Genomic DNA, 19,113 nt, shown 5'->3' with positions numbered 1-19,113 from the left:
CTTTCAGCTTTGGATTTGTCCCTGCCTATGCATGTAGGTGGCCTGAGGGTGTCTGTTCCCGTCCAGATAGGATGGGGTTAAAGGAGCAGCTGATTCGGGGGCTCTGGCTCACTCAGGCCTGGGGGGAGGGAGGGGTACGGATGCGGGGCGAGGCTGCAGCAGCAGAGGCCAGAGTGACATTGCACCAGCCTGAGGCGCACCACGTGTTCTCCCAGGGACTTTGTCCCTGGATCACAGGACCCTGGCAGTGGCAGGCTGCACAGGCTCCCGGGAGGGGAGGTGTGGATAATGACCTGTGCTCGCACACAGGCTTCTTGGTGGCTGCAGCAGCAGCCCTAGCATCTCATGCCCATCTCTGGGGTCCGTGCTGATAGCCGCACCTCGCGCCCGTCTCTGGAGTTCGTTTAGGTGGTGCTCTGAATCTCCTCTCCTCGCGCACCCTGAAACAATGGTCTCTCGACTCTTAGGCAGTTGCAGAGTTTTGCCTGGACTCCCTCCGGCTAGCCATGGTGCAGTAACCCCTCCAAGCTGTGTTCACGCCACCAACCCCAGTCCTCTCCCTGCGCTGCTCCGACCAAAGCCCGAGCCTCAGCTCCCAGCCCCCGCCCGCCCCGGCGGTTGAGCAGACAAGCCTCTTGGGCTGGTGAGTGCCAGTCGGCACCGATCCTCTGTGCGGGAATCACGCCGCCTTGCCCCCAGCACCCCTGTTGCTGTGCTCTCCTCCGCGGCCCCGAAGCTTTCCCCTCCGCCACCCGCAGTCTCCACCCGCGAAGGGGCTTCCTAGTGTGTGGAAACCTTTCCTCCTTCACAGCTCCCTCCCAGTGGTGCAGGTCCCGTCCCTATCATTTTGTCTCTGTTTATTCTTTTTTCTTTTGCCCTACCCAGGTACGTGGGGAGTTTCTTGCCTTTTGGAAGGTCTGAGGTCTTCTGCCAGCGTTCAGTAGGCGTTCTATAGGAGTTGTTCCACGTGTAGATGTATTTCTGACGTATTTGTGGGGAGGAAGGTGATCTCCACATCTTACTCCTCTGCCATCTTGAAGGTCCTCTCTGTAGATTTTTGTAGATTTTCTTTATCAAGTTGAGGTTTCCCTCTTTTCCTAGTTTAATGAGAAATTTATTATGAGTGCATGTTGTATTTTGTCAATGATTTGTCTGAATCTATTGATACCATCTCAATGATTTTACTTAAAAAAATTTGGAGTGAAGCTCAGAAATTTATCTTTTACATTAGAACCTCAGATCATTCTGATTCCTCTGAGATACCCTGTCCTTGGGAGTTTATACATCATACTGGTTTTAGGGATACTTTGAGATCCACCAAACTAAGTTTTCCCGAAATGTTTATAACTGAGTCTAATCAGTTGGGCATCCTGTCACTGATTACAGAGTCATGTGCTAATAGTCAATTATTTCCTATATTAGCCCAAACCAAATACCATATCTAAGTGTAGTCTCCTTTCTGAGATCAAAACTGAGGAAATAAGTTCCTTTCTGTTTTTCATTTCTTTCTCACATTATTGAAATTTCAAACTATTTTCTTTTCTTGGTATAGTAATGGCAGGCTGAAGAGAGAAAGGGGAAGTTACTGGCTGAAAAAATGAGTCACTAAATCAAGAATGTCTGAAAATCATAGCCAGAGAGGAGAATCCCAGTTGAAGTAATAAATTCATCAGACCAAACTTAACATTATTTTCAAAATAACTGAGTTCTATTTTAGAACTAAAAAGAACCAAATGCTACATTTGCCCCTGAGCATAGTTTGGCTAGCAGGCCAGTGAATAAAAATGCTTCCAAGTCTAGATGGTAGAGCCCTAAAACTTTATTTCTTAGTCTAATTCTAGGTATTAAAAACTGCTGAAAAATTTTGGCTAAGACAAATGTTGCAGGGCAAATTTACATCCCTTTTCTAACTTAGAGGGGCAAGAAGAGCTTCTAAAATTGCTTACAGAGCTAGTTTTCAAACATGTGAAGGCCATGGGTAAATTTCAGTTTGTATTGAGAAAATAGTCCTTACTTGCCATCTTTCTCTTCTCAGAGGCAGGCAGTCCAGGAACTAATCGACTGCAGAAACACTGGTGGAAGTTTTGATGTGTAGAGAGAGTGGCTCAAGGAGGGAATGTAAAGGGAGGTCTGACTTGTAACATAGTTTTGTGGCTTGGGTTCTAATCTGATTTGTTGATTTAAACATAATGACTACACTTGACTATTTTTCAAAGCCTGGATACAGCACGATCCCTTCCCATCTTAGACTCTTAGTCCATAATCATGCTGAAAGTGTTTTGTGTTACAGAGCGTAAGGAATATGTTTCACAATGAAGAAAGAAAAGTAACCCTCCTTTGCTATTCTTTATCTAGCTACCAGTTTCTTTCTTCCAACTGAATATAAAGTACATTTTCCACTTTAAAAATCACCCTTTAGAAATTTCGTTCTTATTCCCTGTGGCAAAGAAGATAAAAAGTGATTATAGCTTCTATCCTGAGCCTCAGATCCTGGTTACAGCTGACAAGTCCATACTCTAGTAGGAATAAAACCTTAAGTGATTGCTATCTTGCTGGCTTCCTATACAATACAAACTGTGACCCCAGTTCTTTTGAAAAACTGAAACATTTCATTAAGTCTATCCAAGTTATACTGTCGGCAAAGCAAAGTTGTTCTGTCCCCGAACCAGAACATTTCTTAAGCCCTGGGTTATATGGTGGCAATAAGTAAACCCTTCCTCTGATCTTGATTCCAAATGAAAAATATGAGCAATAATGTCTGGTATTATTCATTTGGAACTGATGATACCATCTGTTTCTTGTTACCAAAACCACGTGGCTGTAGCCTAAAGGTTAATTGTTGATGACTTTACTGGATTACTCCTTTTGATTAACTTTGAGGTTGCTTTTAATTTTTCCTGATAAAGTTTTTTGTGTGTTTGTTTTTAAGGTGTTAGAGGACTGAAAGGCACTCAAGTGGAGCTTCCTCTTGTCCAAATGACAACTGCTGATTTTGGTGCCATTAGTCCATTTTCATTATTAATTCTTTGAAAGCAAGCATCTGACCCATATGGGGAGCTATGGACCCCCAAAGGAACAGAGCAGTGAGCACAGGAAGAACCTGCCCAAGTTGTGGTGAATCCTCCATCTCTTCTTCAAGCACTGTTGCTACTAGTATTGGCCCTTACCTCTGACAACTTCCTCCTCCTTTTAGTCAAGTTCTAAAATCTGACAATCTCATTTGAGGCTCTGAAATGCCCATGCATTTTTTGACTCTCTGCCTAATAGCAAGAGTGTAATAATCTTTCTGGCTGGAACAGAACTTAGCTTCATCACCAGGTGTTCATTATTTCTACTTTTTAAAAATTATCTAAGGCAAGGATGCACAAACTACAGCCCACAGGCTAAATTCAGGCCACCATCTTTTTTTTGTAAACAGTTTTACTGGAACACAACCATGTTCATTCTTTACACATTTTCCTATGGCTGTTTTCTTGCTACAATGGCAAAGTTGAATAATTGCAACAGAAACCATACAGCAAACAAAACTTAAAATATTTACTATCCTTTTACAAGAAATGTTTGCACACCTCTGGTCTAGGGTCCTGATACAATTTATTTAGGATTTTCTCTTACTTCTGTGTGACCATTCTACAGCTCAGTTTTCTCATCTGTAAACTGAGGATAGAAGTCGACCTCTCTCATAGGGTTCTTGTGAGGATGAAACTAGATAATGCATGGGAAGCACTCAGCACAGGGTCTGCAGAAGCACTCAATAAATGTTAGTATTGTTTGACTTGATGTCTTGTTTGAAGTTATCAATTTGAACTATTTCTTGTGAAGCAGTTAGTACAGAGAACAAGACCTTCAAATCTGGGTTCAATCCCTATAGTACAGGTTATTACTTATACCACTTTAAGCAAGTTATTTTACCTTTATCATTTTATCTATCTCATGGAAATAATGAAAGCTACCATGGAGGGTAGTTGTACACATGACAGATTAAATGCATATCTCCTTCCAATGTTTCCCAATGTCTAATTAAAAAGACAGAAAAGAAGTAAAAAGCCCCAACTCTACAAAATCAAAGAGTACTGGTAAAAAGATGAAGCAGGTAAGAAATTCCAACAAATATTTACAAGCCAGAAAGCAGAACATTAAGAAGGAACTGGTGGGCTTCCCTGGTGGCACAGTGGTTGGGAGTCCGCCTGCTGATGCAGGGGACACAGGTTCATGCCCCGGTCTGGGAGGATCCCACATGCCACCGAGTGGCTGGGCCCATGAGTGATGGCCGGTGGGCCTGCGTCCGGAGCCTGTGCTCCGCAATGGGAGAGGCCACAGTAGTGAGAGGCCCGTGTACCGCAAAGGGGAGGGGAAAAAAAAAAAAAGAAGGAACTGGTTAGAGAAAGCTGCAAGCTAAATGTGGACAATGGGGGAAGACAAAAAGCAAGCCAAGCCACACAAGTCTAGACGAAAGGACTGAGAAAAGGGAGGAACAAAGAATTTCAGGAGGTGGATGGGTGTTTGTTTAAGAAGCAGTTAGGGCACTACTTCACCTCTCCTGTTCTGTCGTAAGACTGGAAGACTGAAACCAGAGGGACTCTGAATTCAGCATAAAGCAGTGATGTTCACAAGTAGATGTTGTCATGCTGAAAGCAGGGAGATTAAGTGGAAGTATACATGTATACGGTGAGATTCCCACCCTCCTTTCCTACTTGCCTCTGAGAAGCCTGGCAGTCTTAGTTCCCTAGCGGGAGAGCAAAGGATTTCTCTGTAGAGAAATTTCCTGAGTCATGAAACAGCTCTTGAATATTGGGACCATAGGAGGGTGTTATTACACATCCACATGCCACTGTGTGGCTCAGCAATCGACAAACCTTCCAGTGACCTTCCTAGTACCTCATGCTTAAACAAGAACAAATATCAAAGGCCTAAAGACATTGAAATAAAGCACCTCATACCAATGACACCAAGACAGACAAATATTAAAAACATGGTAGAAACAAAATTTCAAAGCAACTTAAATGTCCATTGACAGAGGAATGGATAAAGAAGATGTGGTACATATATACAGTGGAATATTACTCAGCCATAAAAAAGAATGAAATAATGCCATTTGCAGCAACATGGATGGACCTAGAGATTATCATACTGAGGGAAGTCAGACAAAAAAGAGAAATATTGTATGATATCCCTTATAAGTAGAATCAAAAAAGAAATGATACAAATGAAATTATTTACAAAACAGAAACAGACTCACAGACTTAGAGAATGAATTTATGGTTACCGGGGGAAGGGATAGTTAGGGAGTTTGGGATCAACATGTACACATGGCTATATTTAAAATGGATAACCAACAAGGACCTACTGTATAGCACCAGGAACTCTACTCAATGTTATGTTGCAGCCTGGATGAGAGGGGAGTTTGGGGGAGAACGGATACATGTATATGTATGGCTGAGTCCCTTTGCTGCGCACCTGAAACTATCACAACATTGTTAATCGGCTATACTCCAATATAAAATAAAAAGTTTTAAAAAAAAGAAAATAAAAACAACCCAAAGCTACCAGAGAAGACTTCAAAAATACTCAATTAATATCCTTGGCAAGAAAAGAAATATACTTACATTTATCAAAGATCCAGAGATAGCAAAATTCAAGCCACCAAAACAATGAATAGTATTTAAAGAGCTTATTGTGCATATAAGAACAGTTCATGAACTCGGAGCTTTCAGATTAAAAATTGAGGGCTTCCCTGGTGTCACAGTGGTTGAGAGTCCACCTGCCGATGCAGGGGACACGGGTTCGTGCCCCGGTCTGGGAAGGTCCCACATGCCGCGGAGTGGCTAGGCCTGTGAGCCATGGCCACTGAGCCTGCACATCCGGAGCCTGTGCTCCGCAACAGCAGCGAGAGGCCCGTGTACCGCAAAAAAACACACAAAAAAATAACAAACAAAAAAAACCTGATATGAAGCTCAGGGGGATGCTGTCACGGGATGACTTATAAAGTGAAAAAGAGGACATTGTTTAATGTTTTTAATGATTGGTTATTACAATGGGTATCTCTAGACAGCAGAGAATTGGTTAAAAGTGATAATCCCACCCCAATTTTAGGAAGATGACTTAAGTTTCTTTTATGACTATCAGAGGCATTTACAAGAAGTAACCTAAGTTTCACTTAAGTTCGTGAAATTAGCTAGATTTAGTTTTGCTTACTTTGCCACTTTAGTGGCTTAAATGGTTTTATCCAGTCAGGGAATACTCAAGTCCCATCTCCATTTTGTATTTAATTTTAATATACCCATTAAGCTAAAATGGTATGCTATAAGAAAAAGGACATAGGAATGAAAAATAGTTCTTAGAAATTAAATATATGATGGGAGGACAACAAAAATATCAAAAGAATATCAACTATACTTTAATAAAAAATAATTTCTTTAAAAAATCAAAAGAAATATTAGAAGATAAGGTAATGTTTTATAGAACAGGAAAAACACAAGAGTTATGAAAAATAAGGGAAAAATCAGAATTAGAAGATGAATCTAGAAGAGATACCACCTGACTAGGTATCTGAGGAAGAAATAAGAGAGATTATTGAAAGGAGAAAAATTTGAAGGAAATAATATGAGGACATTTCCCAGAATGAAATGGAGGACCTATCAAGTCCCCAGTACGATGAAAGAAGAAAATATTATGCTGAGATAACACAGTGAAATTTCAGAACACCAGAGATAAATAGAAATCCTTAAAATTCTCAGAGAACAGCAAGACCCTCAGTAATAGCGAGACAGGTGACCTATGATGGATGGAAGACCTTAACGACAACGGACTTAACAACAATGTTGGGGGGCTAAGAGGAAATGAAGACATGCTTTCAACATCTTGAAGGAAATGGACTTTTAACCAGAATTCTCTCCTTAGGCAAACTGTCATCTAAATGCATGGATAAAATAAGGATATTTAAGGAATTCAAACTTAAAAACACAAAACCAAAACCAAACCAAACTTCCCCTAAGCTCCTTCTCGGCAATTTATTGGAGGATATGCCACAGAAGAAAAAAAAGAAGTTAAAAAAAGAGGGAGATGTGGTTTCTGGAGCACTCTGGGAAGAAGGTGAGGCTTGCAGTGCAGATTTTAAATCTCCCTGAATTACCCCCAAAGAAAAAGCCAGTAGAATAAATTAAACAAAAACTAATGGGATAGACAACACCTACAACAAACCCCTACAATGCCTCTTCCAACATCATGAAATATGAGTGAGTGGGGAAGGACCACTGAAGTAGTAAGACCTGAATTTTATCAACAGTAGTGTGGGATGAAACATATTGGAAAGTTGGGGTTGGGGGGTACGTGGGAGAGATAAAGGAATTTCTAATGGCCTTGAGAGCTGGAGGAACCAAACACTCAAATTTTCTATTGGTTTCCTAGTCTAAAATTAGTTAATAACCTCTGCTTCCTCTGCATCTAATTTAAAGGAATACCCTTTTACTCTCAGCAACACTTCAAAGGCAATTATTAGGCTTATGCTACTTTTTGTAAACGTACCCACTTTTCCCCCTACCATTAATATGTTATATTATATCTGCATTGTTAGAGAATATAGCCTTTACACAATCAACTATGCTCCCATAACTTGAGGACATTCATATGATCTACGAAATCAGAAAAGTTTTGGGAGTGAAGGGGGTCACTACAGATTAGACCAAGACAAGAGGTAAAAATTGGACTGTATTGGCAAACTAGACATATGATCATCCTATTTGTAACAACCATTTAGTCTTACTACTACAGGTAAATATATACTTAATACTTATTACATGTTCCTACACTGATATCTCTCCAGTCATTTTGGTCTCCTGAAGGCCACTGTCTAGTAAATTCTGCAGGAAGAGCTCATGATAGCAATATGCCTTGAGTCTGCATGTTCATAGGAGTCCTATTCAGCCTTTACACTTAAAGTTCAGGTAGACTGAAGATGAAATGTGATTCATGTTTCCTTTCTGTTAGTAAATTTTTATGACAGATTTATTGAGATATAATTCACATATAATACAATTTATCCACTTAAAGTTTACAATTCATTGGTTTTTAGTATATTCTCAAGGTTGTTCAACCAGTACCACAATCAACTTTAGAACCTTTTTAATCACTACAAAAAGGAACCTTTCACCATTATCAGTCACCACTCATTTCCCTGCAACTCCAGCCCTAGGCAACCACTATCTTCTGTCTGTACAGATTTGCATGTTATGGGCATTTCATAGAAATGGAATAATGCACTATATAGTCTTCTGTAACTGGTTTCTTTCATTTAGCACAATGTTTTTGAGGTTAAGCAATGTTATAGCAGGTATCAGTACTTCATTTCCTTTTATGGCTGAATAATATTCCACTGTATATGTAGAATCAAGTAAGTAGAATTAACATTTGAATGGAAATAAGAGTTGACAAAAATTTTTAAGAAATGGTTTGACTGAGTTTTTTTCTCTTATCAGCATTATACTTGACGTGGTTATCACATTAAGTATGATGTTTAATATATACTTAACAAGTAGAGAATATATTTAACAAGAAAATATATTTAATACTGTAAGAGTAGGAAGTATTTCATACTTTAATATAATTAAATACCTTATTTTAATACTTATTTTAATAAAACTCCAATACTTAATTGAAGTAAAATGTTGAGCACTTCATGAAACCGACCACAAATATGGGTATCAGTAAGGAGAAGTAATGAGCCCTGTTAGAGGTCCAGGCAGATACACAAGGGGGAAGGAAAGAAAGAAGTTTCATGGATCTTTTTCTGTCTACAGAGGAAATAACATTCTGAGTAAAGTTATCTTTTAGTGGACCAATCACTATACCACCTTAAACATTACAGTTTTTTCAGAGCAAAGGACCCTAGCATTCAGTGAACAAAGCACTGAGTGGTTACTTTTCTTAGTGAGAACTGGTTAAAATTTCTGAGGTCAAGTATATACTTGAGAAATAGTGCACATATTAATTCTAGTAATCAAGGCACAAACTATTCACCTCCCTGTGCTTCTCACTATCACTAGTAACTACACTTTTGTTTGACGGGTATTTGGAACCTTCTATAGAGTTTAAATTTTAAAATTACTGTAGCATTATACTTATTTTTTTACTTTGGTTAAATGAAGAGTAAAATTCACTCAAGTCAGATATAGTAATAAGAGTATGGATGTGAAGAAAAACATTATACCATGATTATTACTGGATGGAGATGTGCTCTGCATAGTGTTGAATGGATCTGTTTCAGCACACAAAGATGCCTGCCCTTGCAGCGGTTTTAGGCTAAGGACCAATTTGTAAGCCTGGCTGTTCATGGGACTCACCCAGGGAACTTTTAAAAAGTACTGATACATAAGTTTCACTCTCAGAGACTCCGACTTCATTGGCCAGAGGTGGAGCCTGAGCATCAGTTTTATAAAAGGATGCCAGGTCATTCTCAAGTGCAGCTAGGGTTGAGATCTACTGTTCTAGAAAGATGGATGGGTTGATCAATACACTTCACAGCTATGTACTAGATCTGGCCTTGGACATCGTCCTCATGCATTTAAACAGGAGTGAAAGAAGTCAGCATAAGATGGATGAAAAAGGATGGAATTTAAGGGAATTATCACTTCATGGCTTTTATCCTCTCCAGGAAGTTAAAGATAAAATCTTCTACTGAGAGTGAGGCCAGAAGGAGATTTAAGAAAGGGACAAGAGTCTAGATTATTTACCCCAACAACTGGGAGACACAGTTGACACAGAGGTATTTTCTGGAAGATCTGAGGACCCAGATGAAGTAAGAAACCTTGAATTTGTAGCAGCACTGATTTGTATCTATGTTTGATTTTCTGTCATAGATGGACAGAAGTGTGTATGTCTTATTATACCAACAAAATGTGAATTATTCTCATTTCTGTTTGAATCTCTGAGCCTATGATGTGATGTTGGTAATGCTAATCTGTACAGAGTCAGTAAGTGGCATAAAAAGGCCTAGAATCCAGTGCTAGTCCCAGCTCACTACCTAAATTCCCACTGTGGAATTTAGCTCTGACATGCATTGCCTCTTTTGGGCTTCATACATCTTTAAATCACTTGTGACTGAGATGGGGCTTTTAGTTAAACAACTGAATTTGCTATCACTTTGATTCCTTGTGATAAGACATCCCCATCCTAACACACCTTTCACCATGTAAATGTCAGGGCTGGGCAACTGGTGTGTCGAGTATCACTGGAGAGATGAAAATCATTTAGGAAAAGAGTCTAATGTTTTCTTTCCTAAACTGTCCTCAAGAGGTAAACATAAGCAGATTTAATGTTCCTGAAAGTCATCCTGAGACAGACACAGTGTGCTAGGATTGTTCCTATTTGCCTTTCTTTCAAGGACAAGGAAAAACTCCTACAGTGATTTTAAGAAGGGTTGGGGGGTGGGGAGGGCCGACAAGATCTAAATTAAAAGGCTTAAGATGCTGAAAATCAAGCAACAAACATCAACTGAGAATTTACAGATCTTTCTGCAAAGACAACACAATACAATAGGTATGGGTATAGAAAGTTGGCCAACAATTCATGGTCATAGAAAATACATGTGCAATGACCAGAATCATGGAATTACATCAATAATACACTATTTTCAATTCTTCCTTCCACACGTGAGGAGACTGAGTCCTAGGAAAGGAAGACCTTGTCCAAGGTAGTTTATTCATCAACAAAAAATACACTGGGTACCAATTTTATCTACTGACACCATGAGGTGGTGAGAAAGTGAATGACATGAGGGTCTATATAAGTTCAGAGAGCAGTTATTATGAGAGGCCTCTGCACAGTTCAGTGTTCTTTCTGCTACAGTGCAAAGCGGGGACTAGTCACAAGAAAGCGAGGCACAAAGACACTTACCTCAGCTCCCATCAAGAACAGCTATGGAGATAGGATCCATTGTAGATGTTCACTAAATACATGGTGAGTAAAGAAAAAAGTCTACAAAAGGAAAGGAGTGTGGTAAATACACACTAAGATGGATCTGGGTGGGCATGGGTGTGAAATTCTAAGCGAGGAATAAGGACAAAATGACTCAGAATCAGAAAGAGGAACGATGATTTTGCTGGCTAGACAACAGATTGGCTCAGCTGGAGTAGAGAGACTTTGGGTTAAGAAATGACACAAAGTGAGAGGGAAAAACAGAATGTGGCCAGACCTACGTAAATCCTTGAGGCTGTGATCTTTTCAGTCTACTCCACAAGCAAAAGAAATGCATGAGGGTGTTACACAGGTGAAAGCCACGATGAAAGAAGGACTTGAGGAGGGCTGCTATGGTCATGTGGAGGACAGATTGGGTTCAGGACAGGGAGGTGAGGGACCAGCAAGGGAGCCCCTGAGCCAGTGCTGGTGAGCTGAGGAGAGTCTGCAAGGGCTGAGGAGGGTGAGAGAAAGAAGGAGCTACTTGAGAGAAATTCACAAGGAAGAAGATGTGGTGCTTAAAAAAAGAGGGGGAGGGGGAGGGAGGAAGTAAAGGAAAGAAAGGTAGAAAGGTCTTTTCGAAACTCCAGGCCTGGGGCAGTGAAGAAAGATGGTGTTGCTGACAGAAATGATACTACGGGAGGAAAAAATCTGAAGTTGGTTTTAGACACATTGAATTTAGGTGTATCCTAAGATCCAAATGGAAGTACTCAGAGAGGGGATAGAGATTAGAACTAATCCTAGAAAATGGGGGAAAGTCTTAAGGGCTCTAGATGTGGGAGTTCATATATTTGGAGCTGATAGCTGAAGTCACAGAAACAAGTATCTTGATTAGGCCAGTTAGCAAATACATCAAGTGTTTTCTTGTTTTAGATTGAATTTAAGTAGTCTTTTAGAGTTGCCTACTTTGTAAAAATAAAAACAAGGCAAACAAACAAAAACTACAGTCAAAGAAGGAGGAAACAAACCCAACTAATCAGCAATTTTTATGAACTTCGGGCTTGAGGTCTTTCCTTGAATGAACTAAAGAACACTCACAGTGGGAAATTACTATTTAGCACTATCTAGCACATTAACAATCTTACTTTTGAAAAATAACAAAATAAATCTGTCTTTTTCATACCCTCTCCTATCTAATTATAGTAGGAAGCAGATGCCTTTGGAATGGAATGACTTAGGTAATTTTTTTTAAAGCCTGTAAGTATCATCACTTATGTTTTCTAATATACTGCTGAGAGCAGTTAGGATCTGGACATTTTAAATTGAGTGAAATATTGAGAAAGAAATACTGTTTGTAAAATAGAGACTATCCTTAAGTGAGTTATATTTATTCTTCATTTCATTAAGATTTAAATAAGTCATGATTAGTGTGTTTTGGGGGGTTTCTTTCCCCAAAAAATCTTCTGAAAGATCTTTAGTCTAGTGCTATGTTCTGCTTAATATTCCATTTACATTTGTGATGGTTCTACTGTTTTGCTCTCCTATCCCACCTACAGTGACCAAGTCTCATTCCTTTTAATTCTCAGTTCTACTCATTTTTTATAGATTATTTAATACTGCATAATAAGGCAATTAGGCCACAAACCAGCACACTCTAAACAGCACGGGAATGATCCAAAAAATACGAAATGAAGTTAATGCAACATAAAAATGACTGTGCAGCATACAAAGAAATCAGATTACTGGTAAATACTTTAGTGTCATGAGAAGTCACTGCAAAGTCATTCAGCAAACTTAATATCCTCAGTGTCTCCCACACTGCATGATTTTAACCAGACTATTCTCAAATATGTTTAAAAATATTTTTTTAAAAAGAAAGAACCTCAAGTTTAAGTGCATGTCCTATGAGCTCTTTGTGTTTCACAACAACTAAACCTTAGTCAATTTTACCTATACACCAGCATGGACAGTGTTTCACCAAAATATAGGAATTCTGAATTAGAAGAATTAGAAGAAAAACCTGAAGAATCCTCCCATGCTTTTGCCTTCATTTCGGCTTACTTCTTCCTGCTATGCCTCAGTTGGCCGTTCTGATGCTGTGTCCTTCCCAGTTCTCATTTTCAAAGACCTCAGCACACTGTTTTCAAACGGAGTCTTTTATGCAACAGTGGCATGAAGTGATCTCCTACTAATTTTTGGAACTTGTACTAATAAGGATATAGCAGGTTATGCTATGGTAACAAATTGACCCCCAAATCTCAGAGGATTAATACAACAAAATGTATATCTTTCTCATTCTTTATGTCTAGAATTGGTAAGCCCAGCGTCTGCTCCACGAAATCACTCAGGGTTTTGGAGGCTACCCTATAAGGTGACACTGCCATTTCAAAAAAACTTGGCTCCAGCATACGCTGTGGAAAGGAAGATAGAACATGAAGAACTCTCACCCTCATTTTCACTTCTACTCACCTGGGAAAGTTGTCTAGGAAACCCAGGAGGAGAAAAAGACATGCTGAACTCTAAGAACTGTCTTTACATCCTGAGAAGTTACCTCTCCTTGAGGCAGCACGGTGAGCTCAGAGGATCACTAGACTTGGCGGCAAGAAACTGTCTAATTTTGGACAAGACACTTGGCTTTCCTGGGCCTTAAGCTGCAAAATGAGGCATTTAGATGAGATTGTGGGAAGAGGAACATTAGGATGTTAGAAACTTGTCCTGTCACACAAGGCTCAAGGCTTTAGATGGTGAGTTTTGCCATGTTGTAAGAATTTTCTTACAATAATAAACAAAAGAGGTCTAAAACTAAAATAGAATTACACATTAACTCCAAAAGGGCCAAAAAACTTAAAACTCTCCTCCCTCCCTCCTTCACTGTCAGGAGCAACTTCCACTCAGCAAAATTGCCTTGAATGGTGGGACAAACATATAACAGCTTTCCTTTCCTGTTAAGTTGGAATTCCTCTGTTAAACAAGGATACTTCCAGAGTTTGGACCCAGTTGGAGTCCTCAGAAATTTTTTTTAAAAAGGTAAATAATGTCTTTTCCTCATTCTATATATTATATACTACCCGATATTTATGATTTTTAATCATAAATTTTAACATTAAACAAGATATCTAATAAAACCAGGATTCTTTAATGTTTTGGGATGGAAATAGAGTATCATAAAATACCAGGAACTCACAACAAGATGATTTTCTAGAACTCTCAGAATAACAAGAAAGGGACTCCATTATACTATTTCCCTTGGTAAGGTTTCTACTCTCCCCACTATGTCTGCTGCCATTATACAGATATGAGTAAAGTATTGTATTAGAAAATTATTGGAATTGATAGGAAAGACCTAGAAAATTATTTTAATTTGGGGTTTTATAAAATATTTGAGAATACATCTTTCTCTGAGGCATAATTAGCTAGGTCTGTGCTTGATTCTCATATGGGGAAAGCCTTGTATCCAATGAAATCAATTTTGTCATGCAAATGATTTCTGCCTTAATTTGAATTATACCAGGACCACAGGAGCCATGGCTACTAGGGGGAAATATAATTGGTAAGCTATTAAAATTATAAAGATGTACACTATGTCTGGATTGGGGGTAATACCGTAGCTCCAATCTTAAATCCACGTAAGAATCAGAGACCAATTTCAGGTTTGGCCTGAAATTTAATGCCATGTAACAAGACTTTGCACAAGCAAACTGAAGGATGTGATGATTTGCCTGGATAAAGTTCTAAGATTCGGTCCCCACAGTGCTCCATGAAGAAGCTCACTGACTGTAGTACATCTGTGTTTTATAGGAAACAGAACAGATTCAATGTTATATTATCTATGATTTCTATCAGACTCAAACTCGTAAATCTCAATAAAGCCATCTGTGTTCATGAATTAGCTAAGAAATGGCAGATACAGATCCCACAGAGAAGAAACTATTTATTGAATAAACCTTCTAAAATTTCATTTCATGTTATTAATACTGAAATAATCTCCTTACAAAATAATTAATAAAATAAACCAAAAGTGGGGGAGAAAATATAAGGAAGGAAAAAATCATTATATTTCAGAATCTTCAAAAAGAGGGGAGTGAACTTTGGGAATGAAGGAGTAAGGACCAGGGCAGACTCCTTCCCAAGAAAAACAACAATTTAACAGGATCAAATTATTTTTTTAAAAATCATTAATCATTCATATTCTCTGAAAATTTCCCTAAATGCATATAACAAATGGAGAAACATTCATTCAAGAAAATACACTAAATCTCAGTAAGAAGACTGAGAGTTTGGCATTTGATCCGTAACCCAGTCCATTACATCCGTTCCCCAGCTCCCAGAAAACTATCCCAGGCTTGTGCAGCCAAGAAGACAAGAGCTCCCTCTCCCTACAGCTCCCAGTTTGAAATCACAACTTCACAACAGGAAAAGTAGGCTTCTGCATTGCTCATCTCGCTCTCCTGCAAGCCCCACATTGCAGGTGAGACCAAAAGGACTAGGTCTGTATTTCCCCACCCAGCTACAACTTGTAGTGTAGAAGCCTTATCCCCAGTGCTATAGGCTGAGTATACTGGGCCCTGATCACCTCCGTCCCCACTCACTCTCATAGGATGGAAGTTCCGCACTGAGAGAGGCAATGTGAAAAGAGGCAAAATTGACAGAATTGTAGGGAAAAATAGGCAATTCGACAATAATAGTTGAAGACTTTAATAGCTCAATAATGGGTAGAACAACCTGGTAGAAGATCAACAGGAAGTAAAAGACTTAGATAATTCTATAAACCAACCAGAACTAACAAATCTCTCTAGAAAACTCCACTAAACAATAGAATACACATTTTTCTTAAGCACATACAACATTCTTCAGAGTAGACAAAGTACTAAGCCATAAAACAAACCTTTAGATTGATTAATCTAAAATAATTGAAATAATAGAATATACGTTTTCAGACCACATGGGAATTAAATCAGAAATCAATAACTGAAAGAAATTTGAGAAGTTGACAAATATCTAGAAGTTAAACATACTAACAGCCAATTGGCAAAAAAAGAAATCATAAGGGATATTAGAAAATATGAATGAATAAATGAAAATGAAACAAAACAAAACTTATGGGACGCAACTAAATCAATGCTCAGAGTTAAACTTATACCGGTAAATGCCTACATTAACAAAGAAGAAAGATCTCAATGAATCCTAAGAAACTAGAAAAATAAGAATAAACCAAATACAAACCAAGCAGAAGGAAAGAAATAATGACTAGAGCAGAAATAAATGAAATAGAGAATAAAAATACATTGTACTAGAGGTGCTAGTCATAGTAGTTAGCCAGCAGAAAGAAATAAAAGACATCTAGATCGAAAAGGAAGAGATGAAACTATCTCTATTCATATATGACATGATCTTGTACATAGAAAATACTCAGGACTCAACTGAAATATTATTAGAATAAACAAGCTCAGCAAAGTTCTGAGGTAAATGATAAATTACAAAAATCTGGTGAATTTTTATACACCAGCAATAAAAAATCCAAAAATAAGATTAAGAAACCAATTTCTTTTATAATGGCATCAAAGAGAAAAAATAATCTTAGATATGCATTCTACAAATGAAGGGCAAAACACCTCAAAACTATAAAACATCATTAAAAGAAATTGAAGAAGTTCTAAATAAATGAAAAGACAGCTCATGTTCATGGATCAGAAAACAAAATACGGCTGTCGATACTTCTCAAATTGATTTAAAGTTTCAATGCAATCATGTTAAAATTCCAGCTGGCTTTTTTTTTTTTTTTTTTTTTTGCAGAAATTGATAGACTGATCTTAAAATTCATATGTAAATACAAGAGACCCAAAAGAGCTAAAACAATCTTGGAAAAATAAGAACACAGTTGAAGCACTCACACTTTTTTATTTCAAAACTTAACTAGAGTTCCAGTATTAACACAAACGTGTCACTCCCAGAAAGATAGACATATAGATCAATGAAGCAGAACTGAGAGTACAAAAATAAACCCTTACGTTATGCTCAAATGATTTTGCACAAGGATACCAAGATAACTGAATGGAGAAAGAATAGTCTTCTCAATAAGTGGTGCTGGAAGAACAGGATAACCACATGCAAAAGAATGTAATTGGGCTCCTTCCTCACATTATATACCAAAGTTAACTAAAAATGGATCACAGATCTAAATGTAAGACCTAAAATTATAAATTCTTAGAAGAAAACAAGGAATTACTACTTTGGGCTAGGTAATGTATTCTTAGATATGACATTGAAAACACAAGTGACAAAAAGAAAAAAAAAAGACAGATTATATCAAAATTTAAAACTTTTAAGCTGCAAATAATAACAAGAAAGTGCAATGAGAATCTAATGAATAGGAGAAAACATTCACAAAGACTATATCTGATAAAAGATTTATATTCAGAATATATAAAATGCAATTTAATACTAAAAAGACAATTCAATTTAAAAATGGGGGGCTTCCCTGGTGGCACGGTGGTTGAGAGTCCGCCTGCCGATGCAGGGGACACGGGTTCGTGCCCCGGTCCGGGAAGGTCCCACATGCCGTGGAGCGGCTGGGCCTGTGAGCCATGGCCACTGAGCCTGCGCGTCTGGAGCCTGTGCTCCGCAACGGGAGAGGCCACAACAGTGAGAGGCCCGCGTACCGCAAAAAAAAAAAAAAAAAATGGGGAAAGGATCTGAATGGACATTTCGCTAAAAAAGCTATACAAATAGCCAATAAACTTATGAAAAAATGTTCAACATCAGTCACCATCAGAGAAATGTAAATCAAAACCACAATGAGATACCACTTCACTTTACTAGGATGGCTATAATAAAAAAGAAAGACAATGTTAAGCATTGGTAAATATGTAGAGAAATTGGCAACCTCATATGTTGGTAGGAATGTAAAATGATGCAGTCACATTGGTAAACAATTCAGCAGTTCTTTAAATGGTTAAACACAGAATTACCATTCCACTCCCAGGTATCAACACAAGACAAATGAAAACATACGGCATATGTTCCTACAAAAACTTGTACGTGAATGTTCATAGCAGTATCACTCACAACAAACCAAAAAGTGTCCATCAACAAAGGAATGGATAAAAATGAGTTACATTCATACAATGGAGTATTATTCAGCCATAAAAGAAGATAAAATAACTGACACATGCTACAACATAAATGAAACTTGAAAACACGTTAAGGGAAAGAAGCCAGTTACAGAAGGCCTCATATTGTATGATTCCATTTATATGAAATATCCAGAATAGACAAATCTATAGAGACTGAAACTAACTTAGTGGTTGCCTAGAGTAGGGGAAGTGGGAAAAGGGGAGAAATGGGGAGTGATTGGTAATGGATAAGGGTTCCTTTTGGGGGGATGAAAGTGTTCTAAAATCTAAAATCATATTGTGTGATGGATGCATAACCCTGTGGATATACTAAAAAACACTGAATTTTACACTTTAAATGGATGAATGGTATAGCATGTGAATTATATCTCAATAAAGCTGTTTAAAATTTTTTAAGTATAAAATCACACACATTTACAGGCTGCACTCATTCTGAAAACAAATATCTTTTCTCATTTCTGTGTTTCCAGAGCTTGAATCCTGGGACAGGGACAGTCCTGAAGCAGAGAGACTGGTTGCAAAAGAGGATATTATTCAACATTTAGGAACTGATTCACAACATTTAGGAACTGATTCACAAAACTTCAAAGGAATAAGTTATTTTTACCATCACTGTGGACAAAAGAAACAACCCCCCCCCACACACACACACAAACCAACAGAGCAAAACACATATTTTTGAATAAATTTCCCTGGTTATAGTTTTATCGTGGAAGAATCTCAGTCTATTTTATATAGCTTTTTTTCATCAGCCAAGGAGATATCAAGAGTGGGATCTGAACAGCACTAACTCAAAGGATTGCCCTGTTGTGCTGGAACACAATTACCTGATGAAGGCTTGGATTCTCCCTACGGCGAGTGGGATGAGTTGAAGAATTTGGGGCAAGAGAAAACGGATAAGGAGTGTCAGTACTAAGTAAGTGTCTCAGTACTCGTGATGTATTCTTAGCATAACCTGTTTCAATTTGCCCAGAGACAATTCTCTCGCAATGTGAGAGTAGAATACGAGGACATAGTTGAGCAAAACAAATCCAGCTTCTTCTGAGGACTCAAAGGCCCAGAGACTGAGCTGAGCTCAGTGTAGAATCTC

General features: G+C 38.3%; 1 long non-coding RNA gene across 1 annotated transcript in view; it reads right to left on the bottom strand.

Annotated features, from left to right (window-relative positions):
- Positions 1-911: 911 nt before the first annotated feature.
- Positions 912-19,113, bottom strand: part of LOC137220773 (uncharacterized) — a 148,995-nt gene continuing 130,793 nt past the window's right edge. Inside the window, exon 4 of the long non-coding RNA XR_010941791.1 lies at positions 912-1,097. This is a non-coding gene — a long non-coding RNA (uncharacterized lncRNA). The remainder of the gene's footprint in view (positions 1,098-19,113) is intronic.

Source organism: Pseudorca crassidens, chromosome 3 (assembly GCF_039906515.1).
Source record: "Pseudorca crassidens isolate mPseCra1 chromosome 3, mPseCra1.hap1, whole genome shotgun sequence".
Taxonomy (NCBI): Eukaryota; Metazoa; Chordata; class Mammalia; order Artiodactyla; family Delphinidae; genus Pseudorca; species Pseudorca crassidens.
The sequence above is the reverse complement of the archived record's forward strand: the minus strand, read 5'-3'. Positions and strand labels throughout refer to the sequence as shown.